The 24,868-nt window shown below is 35.7% G+C and overlaps 1 protein-coding gene across 50 annotated transcripts in view; it reads left to right on the top strand.

Annotated features, from left to right (window-relative positions):
- msi2b (musashi RNA-binding protein 2b) overlaps positions 1-24,868 on the top strand; it is a 413,958-nt gene that overhangs the window by 303,787 nt on the left and 85,303 nt on the right. The gene's annotated exons all lie outside the window — the stretch shown is intronic.

Raw genomic sequence — 24,868 nt, 5'->3', positions numbered from 1 at the left:
CCCTACCAGCCTACTTTCAAGGGGATGAGGAGTCACTGGTGTGCACCGGCCACAAACCATGAAATTGTGTCTTGGATCCCTGTCTGCCAGGCTGGGAGTAAAGGCCTGTCTCTTTCCCCCCCCGTCGCAATTCCCTCAGCCAGGGAAGACTGGGAAAGGATCTGGCAGTCATTCTACAGGCTTGTTAAAAGTGTGTAGTGCAAAAGATTGAAAGAAGATTTAAAAATCAAAGCCTGGGTGCTTCTTGCATGTTGGCACCTGATGCCCTGTCCTGTGATTTTATGTTTGCCGCTACGCTTGGTATTAGATTTCTGTGTGTCTTGCCAAGCTTTTGAGAATGAAAGACAGCAGAGGGACACGGTTCCTGACCTTGAGGCTTCTGCAGGCGAGCCACAGATGCAGCTTGCGGTGCTCGAGACCAATCACCAAATGAGGACAACCCTGGTGTCATACAACATGACAGCCAGTTAGCAGGATTTTTAATGAAGGTCAGCGCTGTCAGTAAAGTTCAGTTACTTATACTTACAAATCACTGCGAACCATGAGCCTCCAGGAGTTTTCAGTTTTATCCAGATGACGATTGATGACTGGTGCGGGAGTGTTAACTAGCTAAATTTAACTGCATTGATTCATTAGTGTGACAGCAGCTCAGCTGCTTTCAAAATGCTACTGTATAGCTTTACTGGTAACAAGATACTTTAAAATCAGATTGTTCTGTTGAAACTGCTAATTTGGATGGTTCAAACTAAGTCACATGAAATCTGACAATTACAGAATATTAGCACATGAGTGTTAATACAGCACATGTTGTATTATGTATTATTAGTATGTATTGACCTTATTCTAAAATGCGGAAGTGCACCTGTTTTCGCGATTGTCTTAGAACTTCCGTTTCAGTTGCCTATGGGAGAAATGACAAGGAATAATAAACGGCAAAAAACGGTCAAACTACTTGCTCTACAAACAAATGTTTGCATGACTATACAGACCAAGTAGAATAATATAACAAGGAAATATCAGTTTGCAACATAAAACAGCGAAACGAGCAGTTTTTAATGTCTAAAAATGAATGGAAGTGAATGAGACAGGAAGTCTTGTGCCAAAAAGATTCAAATGGCAGCACCCGCTCTTCTGCGGAGAATAAGGTCAATACATGTAGTATTATGAAAAAGCTCAATATTAACATGAAGCTAATATTGAGGGAGTTACGTTTTTATAGCTCCAAAGAAAGCTGAAGTGTTTCTTCCTTATTAAATGTTTTTGGATTGAATGGAGTTGGTCAGTGTTTCATAAATGATAACTTGATTTAATCCTGTATAAGTCATCAGTTTTGAACGAATTGCTTAAATCAGTGGTTCTCAAACTTTTTTCCTCTAGTACCACCTCAGAAAAAATTATCTCTCCGAGTACCACCAAAATGAGCAGTATTGAAACACAATAGTAGGCCCAGTAAAGCAGCTACACCTCTGCACACTTTTAAAAAAAAAATGTGGCAGATTACCTCAGAAATATAGGCTATATGTAATAAATGGCATATTATATAGATAATTTAGGATAATTTTTTTAATGTGTGTAGCATGTACATGACATTTTTCATTCCTCCGAGTACCACTAGAAGGAGGCCTACATACCACTAGTGGTACACATACCACAGTTTGAGAACCACTGGCTTAAATAATTATTTGATCATTACAAGGATTTGCTGCTATCTACTGGTGGTTTATTATCCTGTTTATTTATCTATAGCCTTTTTCATACATACAGATGTTTCTGGAAAATTACCAGCAACTTTACAGAAAGGGATCATGTGTGAACAGACCCTTTTTGAAAATACTGGTAAATTCGTTGTGTTAATTTTCCGGAAAGAGAAGTTGTAACATTACCGGTAGTTTGCCAGTGTGCTGCTCTGTGTAAACGCAGACGGAAATTTGCCAGAAAGAGCATGTTCATGTTTAGAATGGGCTGACATGAGACGTCTACTCCAGCCAATAAGAACAATCAGATGCGTTCACATCAATGCTGTTTATGAAAAGAAAAGCCTTTGAAGATTTTTCCAGACACATTTAGTTCTAGATTTTAGTCAGATACCGTTTCTATGTTCCTTCTTCAAAAAATGATCTATAAGATGTTTATGATTAACCGCTGTTTGATTACCTTCAAGCTCTGCTTTAGTTGCTTGACACGTGTGCATGTGAAAGTGTGCTCCAGTGAACGCCAGCATACATGCCTTTTATGTACATTTTAAAATTCGAAAGTGTTGCTCTATATGTTTACATCGAAGTTGTTCACAATACTTCATTTGTAATGTAGTCAAATGTGTAAATGAAACGTTCAGCTGCGGTTATCGCTTCTGCCTTTAGGTGTCTCTGGGACAAAGCAGCTGCATGAATGCTAAAACTTTAAATAAAAGTGAAACCATCAACAAAAGCCCGACCACTTTTATGTTTACAAATACAAGCGCTGCCGTTTAGAGCTCATTCCTGGTTAGTGATGTCAGAATTTACCAATATTTTGTAATGGTCTTATCCAGAAAAGGTCTGGATTGTCCTTGCCTGTGTGAACAGCGCTTTTTTTTTTACTTACCGATAAAGTCGTTCCAGAAAATTTCCGGATATTTACCGCTGTCACTGTGTGAAAGGGGCTTATGTCAGGTCTGAAGCAGCCAAGATTACACCTTAAAAAAAGCTGTTGTTTTTTTTATTCAAATTGTGTTCCCTTTTTTTTTTTTTTTTAGCTAATTTAAAGACTCATAAGTATCACTCATTTTAAGGATTAGGCTGGTCACATATTATTGTTTTTATTTACTGCTCAAATGAGTGATGTTTTATTAATAAAATTACTGTTTGATTCAAATTTGAGTACATGTTGAGATTAAAGTTTACTGCTGTGAGCCTCTTTGAGATAAGAAAATCTATTTTCTAATTTAGTAGCTTTTAAGCAGTAGTAGTTTCAGTTGGTTTTCATGTAGCTTTCTCAATCCTGCTAATAAAATCCCAGTATTCCATTCTTAACATGTCAACAGTATGACCAGCCTTTCCTGTCTCTCCATTGATTTTTATATGATATTGCATCAAATGTGCTCATTATTCAATGAGCGTCTAGAGAAAGCCTGAATTTCTTTCCTTTTTTTTTTTTAACACATTTCCCCCAGCGTCCCCCAGCAGGATCCTCGCTGTTGATCGACTGGCTGGCTTAAATTGGGCCATTGGAGAATTACTTGCATAGCTAATATCAGTCACAAAGGTTTAAGAAAAAGATAAACGTGGCGATGGGAAAACATTTACTTAAAATGACAGCTTTGTCATGGTCTCTCAGTTCAGATCATTTCTCAGATGATGCGCCGGGAACGAAAGGCTTAAAAAACAAGAAAAAGGTCAAGGCGTGTTGGGCGGAAAGCCGTCCTTCCTTTTGCTCTCTTTTGCTCTTCCTACTGATTTCAATTGCCATCGTCAAGTTGCTTTTGCCAACAAGATCAAAGTGGTCTCTGAAGCCTCGTCTGCTAGCAGGCCTGTGTGCATATTTGACTTGCTAATTCGACCATGGTAATATTGTTATTATCATGAATATTTTGTACAGCGGCCGTAATGATCTCCCTCTGCTTGTGGAAATGCCAGCTTTGTATGTCGACTGCCTGCTTGGTGAGCCGCCATCTTCAGAGGCGCCATCTGTGACCCTCGACCTCAGGCTGTGGAGCAGAGAGCGAGCCAGCCTCAGTAGCTGTTTATAGAGAGGCTCTGTTGACCCAGTAAGGCCACTCTCTAGCTGCCAGGGCCCTGGATATCCATAAATGACCCTAAATGGTTCCAGGATCTGAAAAGCTGGACCGGTAGAGGTCTCTACAGACTCCAGACTTCCTGATCAGCTCATTTGATAGTTGGCCTGGAAATACAGCCATGCATTAAACATTTAGAAGACATTTCCTTGATCCGCAGAGTTTGGAGATGGAAACGGAGAATCCAGCAGGCAGGTTAGATCCCACACGAAGAGGTTGAGATAAATGGAGATTACCTTCAAGTGAACTCTTAAAAGATTCCTTTGAGTTGTAATTCTACTTTAGAGGTAAATCATTAAGGATCCGAACTCTTGATTATTTCATCAATGAAAGCAATTAAACTAAAGCACCACGCGACTTGGTCCAGATTGTGCAGATATAGATAGAAATCGCTATTAATTGGAACACCCTAATGGTTGTTTTGACTCTTTCTTTTCTTGCTGTTCTTTTGGAACAGCAAATCATAGTTTTCATAATGTCCTGTTGCGTCTGTGTGTGAGGATTTTTCAGAAGCCCCATTCCAAGCATTCTCCATTTTATCAAGCATTCCAGGGACTTTTATCTTCCCCGGTGCTGTCTGTCATGAGGGGTACTGTGTGAAAGTGAGCCGACTGGGTTGGATAAGTGGTTGAATTCACCTGGATGACTTCAGCACTGTCCCAGTGGATTGTCCATTAAAAATACCTTCAGAAGAGGCACCGAGCTGAAAGAAAAGTTTTACGATGCTACTTTCTGCTATATATAGTGGGTTTTAAGGCTAATTCATACTTCAGCATCAAGTGTACACGTATGCTCCGGAGCAGCCTGCGCATGGACACCCCTCAAAAAATGTAACTACACGTCGCAACGACGCATAGCGCAAGCTCTGTGATTGGTCAGCTTGGTAGCGTTGACGAGTGTAGGTGGGACCGAGAGCCATGTGAACACTTTGGAGCGAGTGTTTACAAGTGTGGAGTCCAGTGAAGGAGCTCCAGATGGAAAGTTTTGTTTTGTGTTTACCTTATGATTAAAGTTGTTGCACATCCCTCGGTTCCTGCCTCAAAATGAGCGAGTTTGAGCTACTTCTACATTAAGGTAACGTTTAGAAAAAACAAAACACCGGTGAAGAAACTCTACACAGAGGAACATAAAATCCTCACTGCCAGCTAGCGTTTCGGAAGGGTTATTGCAGAGCAACACAAACAACGCGCAGTATAAATGCACGACAACATGCAAGACGTGTGCTCAGGGTCACGTCGATTACTCAACGCAAAAGTATAAACCAGACTTTATGAGGCAATCTTAAACTTTTTCAATAGTTTATGATAACTAAACTTTCAAATTATAAATAATTCCAAACATTTGACTGAAAGTACTACTACTAATAATAATAATATAATAATAATTTGTCTATTTAGTGTTTATAATAATATGATCTCTATTGGTGCATTTTTATTCAATACATATTTTTCTAGATTAATGTGTGTGTGTGTGTGTGTGTGTGTGTGTGTGTGTGTGTGTGTGTGTGTGTGTGTGTGTGTGTAAGCTGTGTACATTACATTTTCCTGTAGTATGTACAGTAAATAACTGGCAGCAGTTCGCCTATAACTTAATGTAAATCAATTAACTGCAAAAATACTGTATTTGCATTTACAACACCATTTATTTTGTTATGTATTTACAGTATTGCATATGTTTACTGTAAAATATACAGTACGTTTCACAATGCAACTTTAAAATGCAGTAATGTACCGCATAACTGTCGTTTCACAATGCAACTTTAAAATACAGTAATGTACCGCATAAATGTCCTACAATAAAACACAGTTCATATTACAGTGAAATACTGTGTAATTTACTCAAAATGTTAACAGTGTATGTACGGTTTTGCTCAAAAGTTTATGTACCTTTGAAGAATTTGCTAAAATGTGAAAAAAAATTTACAAAACAAGAGAAATCATACAAAATGCATGTTATTTTTTTAATATAGTACTGTTCCGAGTCCACGGTGTGAAAAGATGGATTTCACAATCATACAGTCACTGCTGTAAAAAGTTCAAATCTGCAGTAGATGCCGTATTTGCTGGCACAGCAGTCAGTTTAACTGTTCAGAACAAAGAGGAGACTCATAAATAACCATCCCAAAGAAGAAAAAGCACTGGTAGATCATCAGGAAACCACACACAGTATTGAAAACCAAGGGTATGTAAACTTTTGCAGGGGGTTATTTTAATTATTCCAGCTAGATTTTTGTGTAGGGAACTATATGTAAACATATTTGATGTTTAGTATCTTACTTGGCACAGTACTAAATAAAAAAAAAAAAACTTTGTATAATCGCTCTTATTTTGTTCAAATTATTCACATTTAAACAAATTATTCAAGGAGTGTGTAGACTTTTGAGCACAACTGTATAAACTATTGTCCTCATTTGAAGTGGATCAAAACATTTAACCCAGTCTTGTCTTTTGATGCACTTCAAATGTTAACTACTATATACCTAATAAAATAGCTAATATATACCTAATTGCAATTATTTGATTCAAATACGTGAAACAACCCTGTTGTTTTTATAATGCTCACACTTTGAAACTTCCCCGCATAGAGAGAGTGACCCTTACAGCGCAAATATAGCCACAGCTAAAATCCCTATCAAAAACCTTACCACTATAAATAAACAAGTGCTCGATCCCACTAATCGACTAGTGGGATGTTGGCCCGTTGTGACCCACCGCTGAGTGAGGGAGCGTTCAATAGCAGGGTAATTTTAGGTGCCAGCCCAGGAAGTGTTATTTATAGTCCAGTGGCTGTTTGACACAATGGAAGAAGTGACTGTATGCTGACCCCGTGTAAACCCTCTCTCTGGGACTTCTCATGGGCATATGACTGCACATGTTATCTGCTTCACTCTGTCTGATTCTCTATCAGTGCCTCTCTCTCTCTCTTTCTCTTTCTCTCCCTCCCTCTGGGAATCATCTCCTCAACCTTGGAAGAGTATGGACTGCATAAGCCATCATATTCAGGAACACATCCTTTCCTTTAGCCACCCGTTATTAAGCGATCAAGTACTCAGTCAATACCCTCTTCTCGTCCCTAACGCGTAAAGAGCAATGCTGCCTCATAGCCACGCGTGCTTGCAGCAGAATGATGTGAATTCAGCGCTCATGTCCTCCCTGGCGGTGCCCTTGCCTCCTGCGGGCAGTGTGGAGGTTGTGGCTCTCATTTCTGTTACCGTTTCCCGCCCTTTTCTCTCAGTGTGCCCTGGCCGCCCAGCTAGGATTGCCGTCTGCCCACAGCGAGCCAGGCCATTAGCATGTATGATAAGTGCCGAGTGTGTCGGCAGGCCAATTTAGTGTCTGCCTTGCTGCGCTGAGGCCCCGGCCTGCGCTATCATTGGAAGATAATCTACCGCTGTGAGGAGAGAAGAGGGAAAAAGTGTCAGTTCAGGATGGGAGAAAATGACTCCTATTTTCTGCCTTATTTTTTTCGTCGTCTTCTTTTTTTTTTCCTTTTTTTTTTGGCCCGAAGGCTTGCAGCTCTCTGAAGCCATCTTTAAGATGTGGTGCAAACAGCGGTGACAGTGCAGAGTTAGTGTGCTTTCATGCCTGCTTCATTTAGCAGCCGCAAAACCGAGTCTGGTTAAATATTTGTATTCAGATTTACTGAGAGATGTAGGCTTTAAAATATATATATATGCTTCCAAATAGTCATTTTTATCTTAGTTGGAATAGTTTTGTGGACTGCTGGAAATACATTAGTGAAAAATAGTCGATAAGTAGCAGTATTTAAGATGTAAATCATCTGTATCTGTAGCCATGCATTTCTTAAAGGGCAAGTGCTCTTAAAAACAGTTTGTTACATTTGTATTTGATGGTTTTCATATTGCTGGGTAATTATTACTCTGTAAAACTGAACAGTCAACTTTATCAAATGAAATGAGTGTAGTTAACTCAAAATTTACTAAAAGTTTTTTTGAAAAGAGTTAAATAATCAAATCAAAAGAAAAATTTAAATCAAATCACTTTTCTTTTCTCATCACATACCGCATTACTTCAACTTAGATGGAGCAAGTTCACAGTACTCATATACAGTACTGTAGATTAGTTTTTTTAACTAAAATGGATTGTAGCAATCGGTTTCCTCATGGTTTGAGTTGCCTTAACTTATTGGGTTTTACAGCACTCAGTTGGTTTGAATCAAGTGTGCCGCAAGCCTACGTTTGAGTGAAGGTTTCGGCCGTTAGATCGCCCCCTGGGGGCTGGCTGCAGTACAAGTCATAAAGCCCGCCTCCTCCGTGTTAATGAAGGAGACTTGAGCCCAAATAAAAAAAATAATTACACTTGCAATAAAATGTCCCGAAAGATAGTTCTGGTCGATAAAGGCACTGGTTATTGTGCTGAAATAGGTGCAGATCTTCATTTTTGTAAACAGTTTGTTTTTAGCAGTAATTTAATGCTGGGCGTGTCATCGTGATTGACAGCTGTGATTGACAGTTTCTCAAAGCGCGGCGTCTGAGCTTCAGCAGGAGACTGAAGTAGACTGAAATGTTATTATTCGATTTCTGTGTTATTTTACCATGACAAAATGAGTTCAGCAGTAAACTATAGTTTCTGACATACATGATCCTGGTGGAACACTGTTTATTCGCTAAGTTCAGGGCTTTTTTCGGGCTTTATTAGTTTGCTGATACACGCCTAGCCACCCAGATAGCAAAACACAGTTCCGGCTAGATTCTCGCCTGCCGGAGACTTATCTCTTAGAGCTCAGACTGACTAATGTTACCTCTGCTGGACCTACTCCGGATGCCTGGACTCACTACCCAATTCCAGCCCGAGTCAATGGAGCCAGATGCGGCGGCCGAGTGAGCAGGCGCTGCCGCATGCGAGCCGGAATCAGCCCGCGACGCCGCGAGTAAGTTATGCGATGCGGCCTGGAGCTGGCGCGATTGAATATATAAAACCCTCATATTTGTTAACGTTATTACATCCATTTGTGTTGATATGACAGCAAACGCATGCTGAGAAGTTCGGGGGGCGTAGTTGATTTTACATAAAGCGTTTGGTTGGAAGCTCGACTCTGCTCATTTTCGCGGCTCCTCCTCTGGCTCCATCAGACAGTCCTTCTGCGCATGTCTGGCTCCAATTTCAGCAGTCTTTTGCGACAGTTTGTGCCCGTCAAGCAGGCGTTTTGCCCTCAAGGCGTTCAATGGGAAAAAGGGCTGTCGCGTCGTCCATATTTTTTACAGTCATTGGTTTGAATTCTCTTCATTCATTGGGTTTACTATGCTCAAATTGCTGCTTTTAGTCAAATGGTTTATGTTTACAGTACTCATTAGGATTAGTTTTTAATCGTAAATGGTTTGTTGCAGTCGGTTTTCTCAAATGGTTTAGGTTACCTTAATTTCTGGGGTTTTACAGTTTAGGATGCTCCGATCAGGATTTTTGCAGCTTATATCAAGTACCTATTCTTTGTCATGGTGATCGGCCAATACAAAGTACAGATTCTAAGCTGTATAATGCATAAAGCACATTTTCCCTCTAAGTATGATACTGAAGTGGAGATCTCTTCTGACTTAAAATAATAAATTAAGGATGTTGCATATAATCCCTTAAACATGTCTCTTATAGGCAATTAGGTGTGGATATGTCTTGGTCAGAAGCAGCTTTACAGAAAATAATACGTAATGAAACATTTGTAAAAAAAAAAAAAAAAGAAAGAAAAAAGAAACTGCGATTTGGAAACACTGCAAATGATGGAAGAAGAATGTCTCAATTAAGAAAAAGTTTGAAGCGCTTATTTGATGCAAATGAAGTTACAATGCACACATGAATCCATTACTTCTGTACTAAAAGGAAATAGGCATATGCACAACTGTTTATTGCAGTAAGTATATTACAAAAAGTAATATTATTAAATATTCATGTAAAAAATTTTTTATTTATGTCATATTTCCAGCCAGGTTTTAGTAAACTTGCTGTATTGTCAAAAACACAGAACATTCCGTTTTTATGTGTAAAAAGGCCTAAAAACATGCAAGGTCATTCAAATATTTTGCTCATCTCCAACTAACACAGTCACTTGTGATCGGTTCATGAGATCGGCCAGATCAGCGAGACCGATCAAGTTATTACATGTGATTATCGGCCGATACCAATATCTGGCTGATCGATCTTAGCATCTCTAGTATTTGTACATATACAGTTGAAGTCAGAATAATTAGCCACCCTGTTTATTTTTTTTCCCCAGTTTCTGTTTAACGGAGAAAAAAATTCTCAACACATTTCTAAACAGGAGAGTTTTAATAACTCATAATAACTGATTTATTTTATCTTTGCCATGATGACAGTAAATAATATTATACTAGATATTTTTAAGACACTTCTATACTGCTTAAAAGGACATTTAAAGGCTTAACTAGGTTAATTACAATAGGTTAACTAGGCAGGTTAGGGTAGTTAGTTTGTTCTGTAGACTATCAAAAAACTAATTCTAATAATTCTGACTTCAACTGTAAGTACTTTTAACTCCTCTGGCCTCTTCATTCAAAATTAATCAGAAGACTTTAAAACAAAAATTCAAAATGTTGTGACACTTGGAGACATTTGTTTTACAGTATGAGCTATGCAAATGCATGATAACCCTAACACGCCTAGTTAACCTAGTTAAGCCTTAAAACGCACTTTAGGCTGAAAACTAGTATCTTGAAAAATATCTAGTAAACTACGATGTACTGTCATCATGGCAAAGATGAAAGAAATCAGTTATTAGAAATGAATTATTAAAATGTGTTGGAAAAAAATCTTTCCCTTAAACAGAAGTTGGGAACAAATATACAGGTGGGTGAATAATTCAGGAGGGCTAATAATTCTTACTTCAACTGTATATAAAAAAGCTTAGTCAAAGCTAAAATAATGTCTGTGCCTCCTGGTGATGCATTGATGTTTTTTTTCCATTTGTTGATTATTAAAAGCTTTGTCGGCCAGTTAGTACCCAACAAACTCAAGCATTTAAAGTGACAGATGTCAAAACTGCAGCGCCTGATTAAACAGAACTGCGTGTTGCTGTTGACAACAATTTAGTTATTGCTATAGTTATATAACAATACAGTCATGACTTTTGCTGGAAAAGAGCCTTTACTCCCCCTTGTGTTATTTTTAAACAAGATTATTTGAACTGAAATCCGGTGTTGTTTTGCACCTCATTTCCTTGATAATATGTACCAAAATTATCGTTTTATGTTTCACAGAAGAAAGACCTTGCAGAATTCTATGTACAGAAACAAAGGTCACTGTTAAAAACGTTTTTAAAGCCAACATTATGGGAAAACGGGTTTTAAATTAGTAAATAAATTACCTGAACTAACCCTAGCAGGTGTGAAAAAAGATATAATAGGTGTTTCAAGTCTTTTCTTTTTGTAAATAGCATCTAAGTGCATTTTGAAGCGTGTCTGTTTATTTTTTCCTCCTCTCTAATCACCCGGATCTGTTTAGTCCTTTTTATCTAATAGATGTTTATTGTCGCTTTGTGTGCGCTGACTGTAGATGTATTTACACACTCCTGCCACAGTATCTTAAGAGTAGGTTGGGCTAATGGAAGGGGATTGTGATATTTGAAAAGATTACAGTAATTCAGCCGGTTGTAATGGAGCAGGCTGTTTCCGGAGAGCTCTCGGAGATCTGGAAATGTCACAACAAAGAAAGGAGGAGATTCAGCACATTTGAGACTTAAATAGAAGGGCGGACAAAACCAGAAGAAAAAGCATGCAAGTTTGCATCTGCTCATAAAAATAAAGTATAAAGAGAGATGAGAATAAGAAAGCAGAGAGATGGGGGTCATTCAACACTCATCGCTTTCATCATTAGAATGTGTGTAAACTATGAATAAGTGACAACAAATGTCATTATTCTGAATTATTATTTATATATATTTTAAATATCTATATAAATATATGCATCTCTGACTATATATATACGATGTGTGTGTGTGTTAATAAATGCAGTTTGTGAATAGATGGATGGATAGGTGGATGGATGGATAGATAGATAACTTTGTTTTCATGACATATAAACAATAAAAAGTGACAATGTGGTATTTTACAAATTCTATTTTATTATATAATACATTATTCCAATGTAATATATCCTTCAATTATATTATATAGAACGATACTAGACTGATAGAATTTCTTTAGAATCATTTGACTGCTAAACATTTATCCAAAGTTGACAAAAAAATCCTATGAAACATATTTTACAATACAATTTTACAATATTTAAAGCAGGAGAACTTTTTTCTTTTTAAATAAAAGTCATTGTTCCAGCAGTCTCACTCAGTGACACTAAAGTCTATGAAAGTACCCTGTTGGCTAAGGAGATGTCACTCAGAGCTTCTGGTCCCCACTTGGTATGCGTTTAAAAAAGAAAATAAAAATATTTTCAGTCATATTATAAAAAAAGACCCTAAAAAATTATGGATGTGATTTTGTTTCTTTAAAATGAGGAAAAACCCAGTTCTCCTCTTGGCTAGTAAAGAGTGACCCTCTTAGTAACATATATGTTTGTGTATGCATGTGTATATACGATGGATGGATGGATGGATAGATGGATAGATGGATGGATGGATGGATGGATGGATAGATGGATAGATGGATGGATGGATGGATGGATGGATGAGATAGATAGATAGATAGATAGATAGATAGATAGATAGATAGATAGATAGATAGATAGATAGATAGATAGATAGATAGATGTTATTTTTATGAAAAGTTAAAAATAAAAAGCTACATTGTAGTATTTTACAAATATTATTTATTTTATATAATAAATGTATTCTAACTTACTATTATATCCTGCAACAATACTCTATAGAATGACACTAGACTAATAAAATTTACTTTTGTATCATTTAACTACGGAAAATTCATCCAAAGCTGACAAAACGTCTTGTAAAAGCATATTTTACAATACAATTTTACAATATTAAAAATGGCATAACTGTTTGTTTGTTTGTTTGTTTGTTTATTTATTTATTTTTTTCATTTTTATTGTTATTATTATTATTAATATTTTTTTAATTGTACATTCAAGTACACAGTAATGATATGATGTGTAGATTTTGTACATTACTTGAGAAAGTAAACTGAGTAAACAAGTTTTGATCAACTCACTTTTTTTTTACAACAAGAATCCATAAAAGCTTTGACTTCATTACATAATTTATGTGCTAAAATATTTGTAATATATTGCTGAAGAAAATAATCCTAACATACCAAGGTTTATCTGTACCTAAAAGTTTCTTCTGTTGAACACACAAGACAGTGTTTTAAAGAATGTTGGAAACCATTGAGAAAATTATAGAAAAATAAAACACTATGGAAGTCAATGGCTACTGATTTTCAGCATTGAGCTTCTGACTGTTCGACAGAAAAAACTTAAAGAAGAAACCTCATTTGGAACAAGTCGATGTTGAATAAATGTTGACAGAATTTTTATTTTTAGGTGAACTGTGCCTTTAAAAACCCTTGCCAGGTACTAAGACAGATTTGTGATCTCTTTAGTTGCTATTTAAGATGTTAAATCTGGGTTCGTCTGAACTGACTCTGACTTGGTTTTTAATTTAGACTAGATGGAAGTGAATTTTTACATGAGTAATTTTTATGTACCACCACTCCACTAGAATATTTTGTAAACTACAGTACTGTTGGAGACTGTTGTTATTAAGTTTAGAGAGGTTAAAGAGCTGCAAACACTATGCTTTAAATGAGAATGTGAAACTCTGCTATAACACTATACAGGATAAGCTTGTAAGGGAATGTTTCACTCTTCAAATGACACCGGAGCAGGCCCATGATTAAGTGTGAAGTTGCTGAATCATTTTTGTTTTGTTCTTTTCATCTGAATGCGTTTACCAGAGTTTCCCCACTGTAACACTGTTGAAACAGACGTTCTGTTCGGGAGGCATAAATAGCCTCTGACAGGCTTTCTTTGTGTGTGTGTGTGTGTGTTGGCGAGTATAGATTTCTGTGTCAGATGGAATAGCTGTAAGTGTATCAATAATGTACGGCAGCCCCAAGTCTCTGATGTAATTTAATTCAAGTTGCGATGAATTATGCCTCAGTGTTAAGCCGAGAGTTCTGGAGCCTCTGGGCAGAAGAGCAGGGGGTTGTTTTGGGTTTTTTTTTCTTCCCTCCTCTCATGTCTGTTTTATCTCTGTGAACTGTACAAACAAGATGCGGTTTACAGCATGACCTCTCACACAGTGATGTAACAGGAGTTCATCTGTAGAGTAATAACGTTTAAATATGCTGTATTAGATGTGAGACCACAGACACACACACATATTGTACTGCATCTATAACAGACAGCTTGAGTTTTGGATGCATATAAATCGATATGCTTGAAAACAGTTGCTTTCACATTAAGTTTAAATATGAGTTTGTTTCCCCTGTGCGCGCCTTATGCTGGAAATCACACATTCCCTTCCCAGAAAACAGAGCAACAAGAACTTATGCAGTGAACATTAATGTATTTTAAAAGTGTGGTTTTAAAACATAAATGTTAAATGGATAAAGAAATAAACAGTTGAGTCGTCCAGTTTTAATATCTGCATCCAAGTTTAATTAACAGAAACCAGTTAAAGGTCAAAACGGGTGAAATAATGTTTTTTTCCCTTTATTTTTCAGCGAAACAAATACATTTATTTAAATTACATGGTAATTATTCTGACTTCTATTTGTTCAAATATAGAATAGAATATTTGATCATCCTGTTTATTTATTTTTTCATGTGTTATTGTTGTTATTAATAGTACTACTAATAATAATTTAGGAATAATAATAATAGTAAGGTTGTATTAGTTAATGCATTTACTAACGTAAACAAACAATGAACAATGCATTTACTACAGTTTTTGTTCATGTTAGCTAATGAAAATGAAGTTGATCACTGTTAGTTCATATTGACTCAAGGTGCATTATCTAATGTTAACCAGCAGGAATTTTAATTGTAATAATGCAATAGTAAATCTTAAACTATATTAAATAAATGCTTTAATGGTATTGTTCATCATTAGTTCATGTTAGTAAATAAATTAACTTATGAAACCTTATTCAGGGTGTCCGCAGGGTATTAAAAAGTATTATAAATTCCATTAAATCCATTTAGACAAATTTAAGGCCATTAAAATTTTTCAAATGCTATTTTACAATATTACAGCTACATTTGGGCTACTTTTACACTGCATGGGTCAAGTGACTCAATTCCCATATTTTTCTCCCATGTGGCACAGATCGGATATGGCCCTTGTACGTGTAAGCAGGAAAAAAATCACATGGATTCCATTTTACTTAAATCAAATTCAGGCCTTGTTTATATGTGAAAATTTATCCAATATGAATCGGATTTGTGCCCTTGTGTCTGCAAGCAAGTAGATCGGATTTTCACCTACCAATGAGAGTCACGCGTCATTAAAAACCATATTGAATGATGTTAACTCTGACACTTTCATTTCAAAACAGATTTCAGGGGAGTCCCAAATCGTAAATCTCATACACTAGGACTAAAAAAGCCTTATTGTCATGTAGCACAAGTATTTAAGCATGTTAACGAGAGAGAGAGAGAGAGAGAGCGCAACATTCGCCACGTAACCAATATAATCTAGTATAAAACTGTTGCATCACGTGCATTAATCATGTCATGAACATTACATTAAGATGCCTGCTGGTTTAAAAATGCCTAGATTAAAAGAAGAGGTCCAAATGATAACTTTTTTGTCATAAAATATAGTAAAATACCTTGTCAAAAAGAATTAAAAAAAAATATAACCCTGCGAACAAATAAAAAAAAAAGAGTGCTCTTTTATTATCAGCTGTCAGTCATCGCTAGCTCTTTTTATTTTTATTTTTATTTTTTTATGGTCATTGCGTCTTTGTCGTTTGCCATGTAAATGCAGACAATTGGGTACAAGTCACTTTTAAAAGATGATGTAAGCGGGTCATCAAAAAAAAATTACAATCGGATACAATCACAAAATTGGAATTCACCATCAAGATCTGCAGTGTAAATGCAGCCTTTGTATTAGTTTGCTAAAGTTTGCCTCATATTTAATCTCTGAATACTGGGATGCTGTTTTTCGGAAGTAGTCAAAATTTACATTAAGATTTACATCAAGCTGCTTTGTTCACTGCAGTAGCCAGGGAAACATGTCGGTAATAAGGTCTTAATGTATGGAAAGAGTCTTTAAAAAGGCCTTAAAAGGTATTAAATTTCATTCTCTGATTCCTTTATATACCCTATTATTGTAAAGTGTGACCGCATAATTATATTATTAATCATTTATTTTATTTTATTATTATACAATTGTATTAGGGAATTAGTAATTATTTCTACATATAAACGTTAGAATTAAATTGTATTTTAGAGCTTCACTGTGAAAAAAAGAAAAGTAAAAATGAAAAAGGATGCATTTTAATGTCCAGAAGGGGGAAACGGTTTCATTACACTTTAATGCTTGGAAAACCATGAATAAAAGGGAAAAATGGATTGATATGTAATAATAATGATACATAATTAATTTTGACACCTGAATATAATGGTTCAATAAGTGAATCAGATGGCTTATTAACCAGTCCAATGTAGTGAAAGATTCATCATAGTGATTCAGCCTGATAACTATTCATCATAAAGTGTTTGAGGTATCAAACGGCACTATTCATTTTCTTGTATTATATGCAATAACAGAAGCTGCTCATAAGAACCGTTTGTTCATTAATCAGTCTGCATTGAATATTATTTTTGACACAAAATAGACTATTTTAAAGAATATATTAAAATATAGAATGTTTTGTTGCATTACAGTACGTTCAATTTTGATGCCAAACTTATATGGATTACTGAAGTAAAACATGGTTTGCCAATGCATTGTATAGAACACTGAACACCATGTCATCTTATGGAACTTTGATTATATTTGGGCACAATACATATTTTTGTAAGTTCTTTAAAATCAAACGTTTTTTAGTTATTAATATTTTAGTTATAAGTAGGCTCGCACAGAATCTGTGCATGCAGATTTTCGCAGATTTTTAGCCAATCATCGAGTCTATTTATTTGCTTGTGTAAATGTGTTTATTAACTTTTTAAAATTAATTTCAGCAATATTATTGACAAATATATAAATGTTCTTATGATTTATTTACAATACAGTTTGTGAAGTAATATTTTCTGTCTTTTAGTAAATGTATGAAAGACTTGGTTTGTTTACCAAATAACTGTATCTAATTGGATTTGCATTTAAACATTAACTAAAAGTTAAAAACAAATAAAATATTATTATTTGATATATCAAGTTTTTAGTTACGATACTCTTAAAATGTTTATTTGTTTTTTTTAAACAAAATTCTGCGCACGTTTGCAACGTTTGCAGATTCTGTCTGGCCCTAGTCTAAGTTTATCTATAAGCTAGAGTGCTTCAAAAGTGACAAAATTCACATTTAGATCATATGAACATTCATAGTTTACAGTTCGTTACTTGCGCTTAAATGGATTAACATTTTTTTACATTTCATATTTCAGCTTATCATCAAATCTTCTGACCAATCAAATGCTTTCTAGGATCTGGCATGACATAATGCTGCTACCGAAGTCAGTGATTTGTTCATGTCTGGATCAAACCACAAATAAGCACTTATAGCAAATATTTAAAAAACATTTATTATACTTTATTCTTTACAACAATATAGGAAGAAAACTCTGGCTCTGAGGGGAAAATATGTTGGATACACACTTTCACTGACTGGCAGAGCTGTGATAAACAAAATCTGATTGGCTGCTTTTTTAAATTCTGTCTCACCATGTTTTCATTTTTCATTTTAAATTGTCAAACATCTAAAAAAGGGCAAATTTTAAACTGCTTTATGCAACCTTTGAGTCCAGTTTATTTTCTTTGAAATCAACAGGTATAGGAAATAGTTCAGATTTAAAAGTAAGGCTTAATTTGTCCATTAACAAGTGATTTAATGACAGTTGTGTCTTTATTTACTGCTAATATAACAAAAGGAAAACAGCATTGTTCTTCCAGGACTGAAATGAGTCTTCTCTTGACCGACTTTATTTGTTGTCGAGATATGAATGTAGATTCTCAATAGGGAGAGTTTTTTTTTTTTTTTTTTTTTTTTTCAATCTCAATATTGGAGATGAAAAATGGATGTGTAAATGAGGGGAGTCCGGTCGATTTGCCTGTGTCTGGCTTCATGAAGGATCTCCAGCGGTCCAGAAATCAGGCTGATTCCTCTGGCAGTCCAGCTCAGATATACAGCGGACACAAGACAATCTTACCTCCTTCATTTTGACAATCTGAGCTGGTGAAGGTGTCGCTGTTCCGCCGCTCTCCGTCTGTTTAGAATGCATATTTATTTATTGGGTTTGGTTAAGTGCCTTTCATGTCAGCCATTATATGATCCCGAGGAGTGAGGCGGTGGTGGCGTCCCGGCGTTTTGCACTTCTGCAATTCTGAAAGAAAAATAAGAGAGGGCTGGAGTGAATGAATCAGCTTTCTGATTCATTTCAGCTTTATCCTTTCTGTCAGAGGAGAATGCTTTTTTCTCTCTCCGTCTTGTTGAAAGAGAAGCAAATCTGCTTTAAAGAGCAAAATTTAACTGTCTAGTGTTTTGCAGCTGCTTTTGAGATTTTCTTTATTTCTTTCTCACAATGGATTTTTCAAAGTGAACATTTCCAGATTATTGATTCTCTTTGTCTCCCGCACAATCTGCTCTATTATTGCAACATGATTATGCTGTTTTGGATTCACTTTATTAGAAGAGAAAGTGAATTTTTTAGAAGCTTTTAACTTCTTTAAAAGGTATATGACAACAATTCTTCCTACAAGAATGTCAGTCATTCAAATATCGATTATTAACTTGTTTCTGTTTGTTTGTTTGTTTGTTTGTTTGTTTGTTTGTTTGTTTGTTTGTTTGTTTGTTTATGTCAGTAACGGTGGCATTCACACAGTTCATAAATAATATAAAAAATATATATATTCCTTCATTCATTTTCTTTTCGGCTAAGTCCCTTTAATTATCCAGGCAGCGGAATGAAATGCCAACTTTTCCAGCATATGATATGATATTATATGATATGATATGATATGATATGATATGATATGATATGATATGATATGATATGATATGATATGATATGATATGATATGATAAGATTCTCTTCCAGCTGCAACCCATCTCTGGGAACATCCATACACTCTCATTCACACTCATACACTACGTACAATTTAGCTTACCCAATTCACCTGTACCACATGTCTTTGGACTGGGTGAAACTGAAACCCACGCGAACGCAGGGAGAACATGCAAACTCCACACAGAAACGCCAACTGACCCAGCCGAGGCTCGAACTAGCAACCTTCTTGCTGTGAGGCGACAGCACTACCTACTGCGCCACTGCGTCACCCTGAAGAATTATATTTAAATTATATTTATTAACTGTTAACAATATTATATATATATATATATATATATATATATATATATATATATATATATATATATGATTAAAATATATAAAATATATATTTCTATTAATAAACAAAACTTTGATTCAAGTGCCTTAGTGACATCAGAACAGCAGAAACCGTTGATCATTCACCAACGTCACTTTAAAGCTTGAATTTGATTGATTCTTTAGCGTAATATCTTAATTAATAGTGAATTTGGTGATTTTGCTCACATTTAAAGATTATAAGGCTGAACGGCATGAAATGCCATCAATCTACAGAGATTTCCCAGTATTTCTCTATTAGGATATCACAATAATTAACCCAGAAAAAGGCAAAGCAAACACTACCAGATTACTACGGTATGAATACAGCACTACAAAACACAAAAGAGAGATATTGACTTACCTGTTTTATAATGATTTGATTAGCTGTAGTTTTTTTTCCCTCTATGAACTTAAGCGGTTTCTGTCGCCATCTTGTGGCGGAACGTCTACCGTCTTTGCCCTTCTCAGTATGACATGCTAGCCCCCAACTTGCTGAATATCCAAAATTTTAAATATTTAAAATAGGAACTATAAATATTATAAATCCTTATAAATATACTGCATAGTTGTAATGTGAACAACTGCATTCTCGCCCAAAAAAGCCTCAAAAGTAATTGTTGTCCAACAGCTGCAATATTGGTCAAGCTATAGAGATTTTTTTTCATCTGCTGTCACTATGTGGGCCAAGTAATACACAAGGGTGAAGAGGCTGTACTAGTGCTGTTATTACGGGAATATCGCATGGCTATCAGTTTCGCGAACCAGCCAGAATTGTTGTATGTGTATTTGACAGGTATGCAATCCAACTAAAACATGTGTGTTTATGATTCTATTATAATTTTTTTGTCTTTTATTTTTTATTGAATAAAAGTGCTTTGGTTCATTTATTCATTTTATAAAACTATTTCACTAGAAAAATGGCATAAATAATTTAACTTAGCTCAAGAGGGCACATGATACTTTTCATCTACAGTCATGAGCGATTGCCTTGCATGTCGGGTATCCCAGCATTCAGCGGCAGGTGCTCTTTGACAAATGTGCCTTTGTGAACAAACCACGTCTTCTTTTTCTTTTCAAAGTCAAAACAGGTGGCTGAAGTTTTAGCATGAGTGACATTTCTTGTCACAAGGTCAGGACGGCAGATTAGCAGATTGGATCTAATCTATCCCTAACCAGGCGGCTAATAAGCGGCGTGTGTGTGTTCTCTGGAGCTGATCGATCCTGTCTCACACCAGCTCTCAGACGGGGACACGGACACTAATGGCCACCGTTACCGTGTTCCTGCTCATGATTTGCCCACAATTAGCGACTAGCCCTGTCCTCATCGCTGCTGTCATCCTCTCCACACTGGACGTCCACTTAACCTGCTCTCTGGGGTGAACGTGAGATCTGGGATATTATGGGCTTTTGATTGCGTTCACACACATGCACACACCTTGAAGTCTCTGTTGGGTCATTAGACAGGTGGCAGGAGTAAATGGACAAATACAACGTTTGCTAACACTTAACCTGTATTATTAAGTCATTACATAAATTATTCTGGACATTATTTAATTAAGAAACAAAGTGCGAGAGGCATTATTATGAATTTAGATGTGGTTAAATGACTTTAAGGGAACCTTAAGGGGTACCTGGCATTTAATTGATTTGAACTGACAGTATAGCATGGCTTTTTATTACTTTAAAGAAAAGGTGCTGTAAAGCTGAAATATTAATGATCAATTTATTAAGCCAAGCCTTTTAAAGAAAATATATAATTCCTGAGTCATGTTGAAAAACATTGAGAAATATGAATGTAGATTAAAGCAGTGTAAGCAAAATATGTACTGTTGATGTGCCTCCAGTAACAGGGTTGGGGAAACACTGGACTAATGGACCATTAATTTCCAATATTAAATACTTTGCTGATTAAATACAATATTGAAAACAATACACATTAAATACATTTCCAGTACTAAATACTTAAACTAACATTAAATAATGCAGTGTTTCCCAACCGTTCCTATAGGCACACCAACAGTATACATTTTCAGCCTCTTCCTATTCAAACATACCTGGATCAACTCATCAGAACATTAGAATTCCAAAACCTGAAATGAATGGTACTTATAAGGGAGACATTTAAAAAATATGTACTGTTGGTGTGCCTCAAGGAACAAGGTTGGGAAACACTGAAACCAATGGACCATTATTTTCTCATATTAAATACATTACATATTAAATATAATATTAAAAACAATACATATTAAGTGCATTTCCAATATTAAATACATTAATTAACATTAACTAATGTAATGTTTCCCAACCCTGTTCCTGTAGGCACACCAACAGTACATATTTCAGCCTCCTCCTATTCAAACACACCTGGATCATATCATCAGAACATTAGAACTCTAAATTCTGAAATGAATGGGTCAGAACACTGTTGTTGTGCCACTGTACTAATGGACCATTATTTTCCAATATTAAATACATTACATATTAAATACAACAATAAAAACAATACATGTTAAATGCATTTTCAGAATTAAATACATGAACTAACGTTAACTGAGGCACACCAACAGTACACATTTTCAGCCTCTTCCTATTCAAACCCACCTGGATCAACTCATCAGAACATTAAAAGACACTCGAAAACCTGGAATGAATGGGCCCAAAATATGTACTGTTGGTGTGCCTCCAGGAACAGGGTGGGTAAACACTGGATTAAAGGGATGGTTCAACTTAGCTCAGCATTTACTTTCCCCGATGTGGATTAAACCTTTATGAATTAGATATGTAGAAAATCCTGTATTCTGGGACCCATCAACTTCCAAAGTAGGAAAAATATACTATGGAGGCCAATGGGTCCCAGCAACCAGCATTTTTCTAAATATCTTCAATTCATTTAATGTATTAGAGATCCACTTAATGTATTAGAAAATATAATGCCATTTCTTAAAAATGAATTTTATCAAAAAAAAGTATAGGTTTTAAATGTTTTTTTATGAATTGATTATCATTTTTATTTACGAATTGATATTTATTTATAGTATTGTTAGCTTTAAATTGACATGAAAGAAGAGGGGGGAAAGGAAACCAGCACAGAAAATGACAAATATGAACTTTTTTAATTTACAGATTTACTGCAAATGTAGAATTTTTTTATTAATTAATTAATTAATTTATTTTACTTTTTTTAAAGGGCACTTATGAAAATCCTCTTCTGTAAGCTGTTTAGATAAAACTGTCAGTATGTATAGTGTGTCCACTGTCATATTGCAGTGATATAAACCCCAAAAATTCTCTTTTAAAAAATGTCCTGATGTTAAAATAGGTTCCAAATCCCAGTGATTTCGAGGCCCACCACATCACAGCGAAGTGCGGTTTTCCCCGCCCACTGAATTGATAGATAGGCGCCATGTTTCTATAATAATATGTATATACACGTCCACAGAATTTTTTTGCAAAAATACTGGAATTAAATATATTTGTTTAAACTTTTTGTGATTTGTGTAAGTTTTATAAGTTTAATATGTTTTTAAAACAGAGCTTGTGTGTAATAAAGACGGTAAAATTGCTGTAATTCTTAACTGCTATAGTCACTACAGGCAAATGGTGTCAGAAAACACTAATATGTGTGTTTGTGTACTGCACAAACATAAGAGGCATTTGTGTGAGACTCATAATTTTTACTTTTTGACTAATTCGCTGTATTTCAGCTTCATCCGAGTCTGTCTCTGTCACAGTGCTGTTTATCTGTCGTAACGCATGATGAAAAGCAGACACGCAAGTGGGAACGGTGGGCGGGGAGAAGCAGCTTATTTGTATTTAAAGCCACAGGCAAAAACAGCTACACTGTACTCAGACACTAAAATACGCAGATTCTGGAGGCTATTATTAATAATCTGATGGGTATTTTGAGCTGAAACTTTACAGACACATTCTGGAGGCACTAAAAACTTATCTTACATCTTGTAAAGGTGGTAAAATAGGGGCCCTTTAATAAGTTATTGAAATTAATTTGAGTGTAGTCTATAGAAATGTAGTATAAATAATTGCAAATATTTGTTTAACTTGTTTAAATTATATAAAAAGTAAAGATTACTTTACTTTACTTTATATTTTTTTTTTAATTACTTTATATTTTATTTATTTGTTTATTTTAATATATTCTTTTTTTTTTTTTAAGAGAACGGAGTTGAGAGAGGATGAGAAGGCAGAGAAAACAACATATTCAAACTCCTCTAGGCCGTATTAACACCTCTAGGCCACAACTTTGACAATGACGGTCTTTATAATTCCTACCTGTCACACATTTCTACTTAGCTTGACACACAATCCAAACAACATGACTGTACATTTTAGTGAGGAGTCCCTCAGTTGATCTGTGTTTCAAGGTCAAAGATGCAGTTTGGTTCAGAAGTAGAGGTGTCCCACCCATCATCATCATCACCACCACCACCATCATCATCATCTCTCCTCCTCCTCCTCCTTCTTCTCCCCTGTGCAGGAGTGATAAAGGAGCCGCCCTGTGCTCTCAGGTCATTAGCCACGGCCCTTCGTAGTTTCATTAACGAGCGAAGGGAGCTCATCATTGGCCTACCTCGACTGACGAGGGTAATTAGTTAAGTAATAATGTGGAGCAGTAGTCATGGCTCTTAAATGCCCATTGATGACAGTCTGATCGGAAGCCAGGCTTTCCTCGCCTATTAGCAACACACAGAGATTGCAGGCCTCATCACTGAAACCACACACTGACATAATTACACGCATCACACACACACACGCACGCACGCACACACACAAACTCTCTCTTTAGTGCCAGTGCCTAATGAAGGCATGTTGTATTTGGAGAAGTCCTGAGGACCTGAATACTGATTGCAAGTGCTTGTTGGTTTATTTGCTCATTTTTAGAAAAGCAACAGCAGTGTTTGCGTTGCCATGTCTGAAGTTTGTAAGCATGTTTTTAAAAAAAATGCAGCTTTCTTTTAGCGCTTTGGTTGACATATAAGGTCATTTGAGAGAACGGAGGCGTTATCTTTAACAGATATCTGGATTTCCTTTATCTTTAGGTGATGAAATCCAAGGATATTTTCTCTGTTAACATCAAGGTCAACATACTGTCATACAGTCGCCTGGCTTGATGTGATGCATGCTGGGTGGATTAATTAATTTAGAAGAGCTCTGCCAGTTTTTTTTTTTTTTTTCTGAAGGTATTAATTTTTATTTTGGGCTTTGGCAATTAAAACGGACCGTACGATTATGCATATCGCATATGTGTCTGGGGGATCTGTGGAGGGCTGATGTGTCGGAACAGCTGGAGCTCTGGAAAAGAAACACATCAGGGCCAAATATAGTTTTAATAGTTGTTTTAATAGTTACTGTAGTATAGTTTTATTTTGTTGATGGTGCACTAATTAATAATCTTTAATTATTTTATATGATTTAAATTAGATGTTCTAAAAGTTGCTAATGTCAGATTCCTAGAATCAAGAGACTCCCTTCTCGAAAATGTATACTTTTTTGCAAACAGGTTTGTATACATTTGTAAAATAAAAATAATTTAAGTGTTATTAAT

Source organism: Danio rerio, chromosome 15, assembly GCF_052040795.2.
Source record: "Danio rerio strain M-AB ecotype USA chromosome 15, GRCz13ab, whole genome shotgun sequence".
Classification (NCBI taxonomy): Eukaryota; Metazoa; Chordata; class Actinopteri; order Cypriniformes; family Danionidae; genus Danio; species Danio rerio.
Note: the sequence above shows the minus strand (reverse complement) of the source record. Positions and strands in the feature narration are given on the sequence as shown.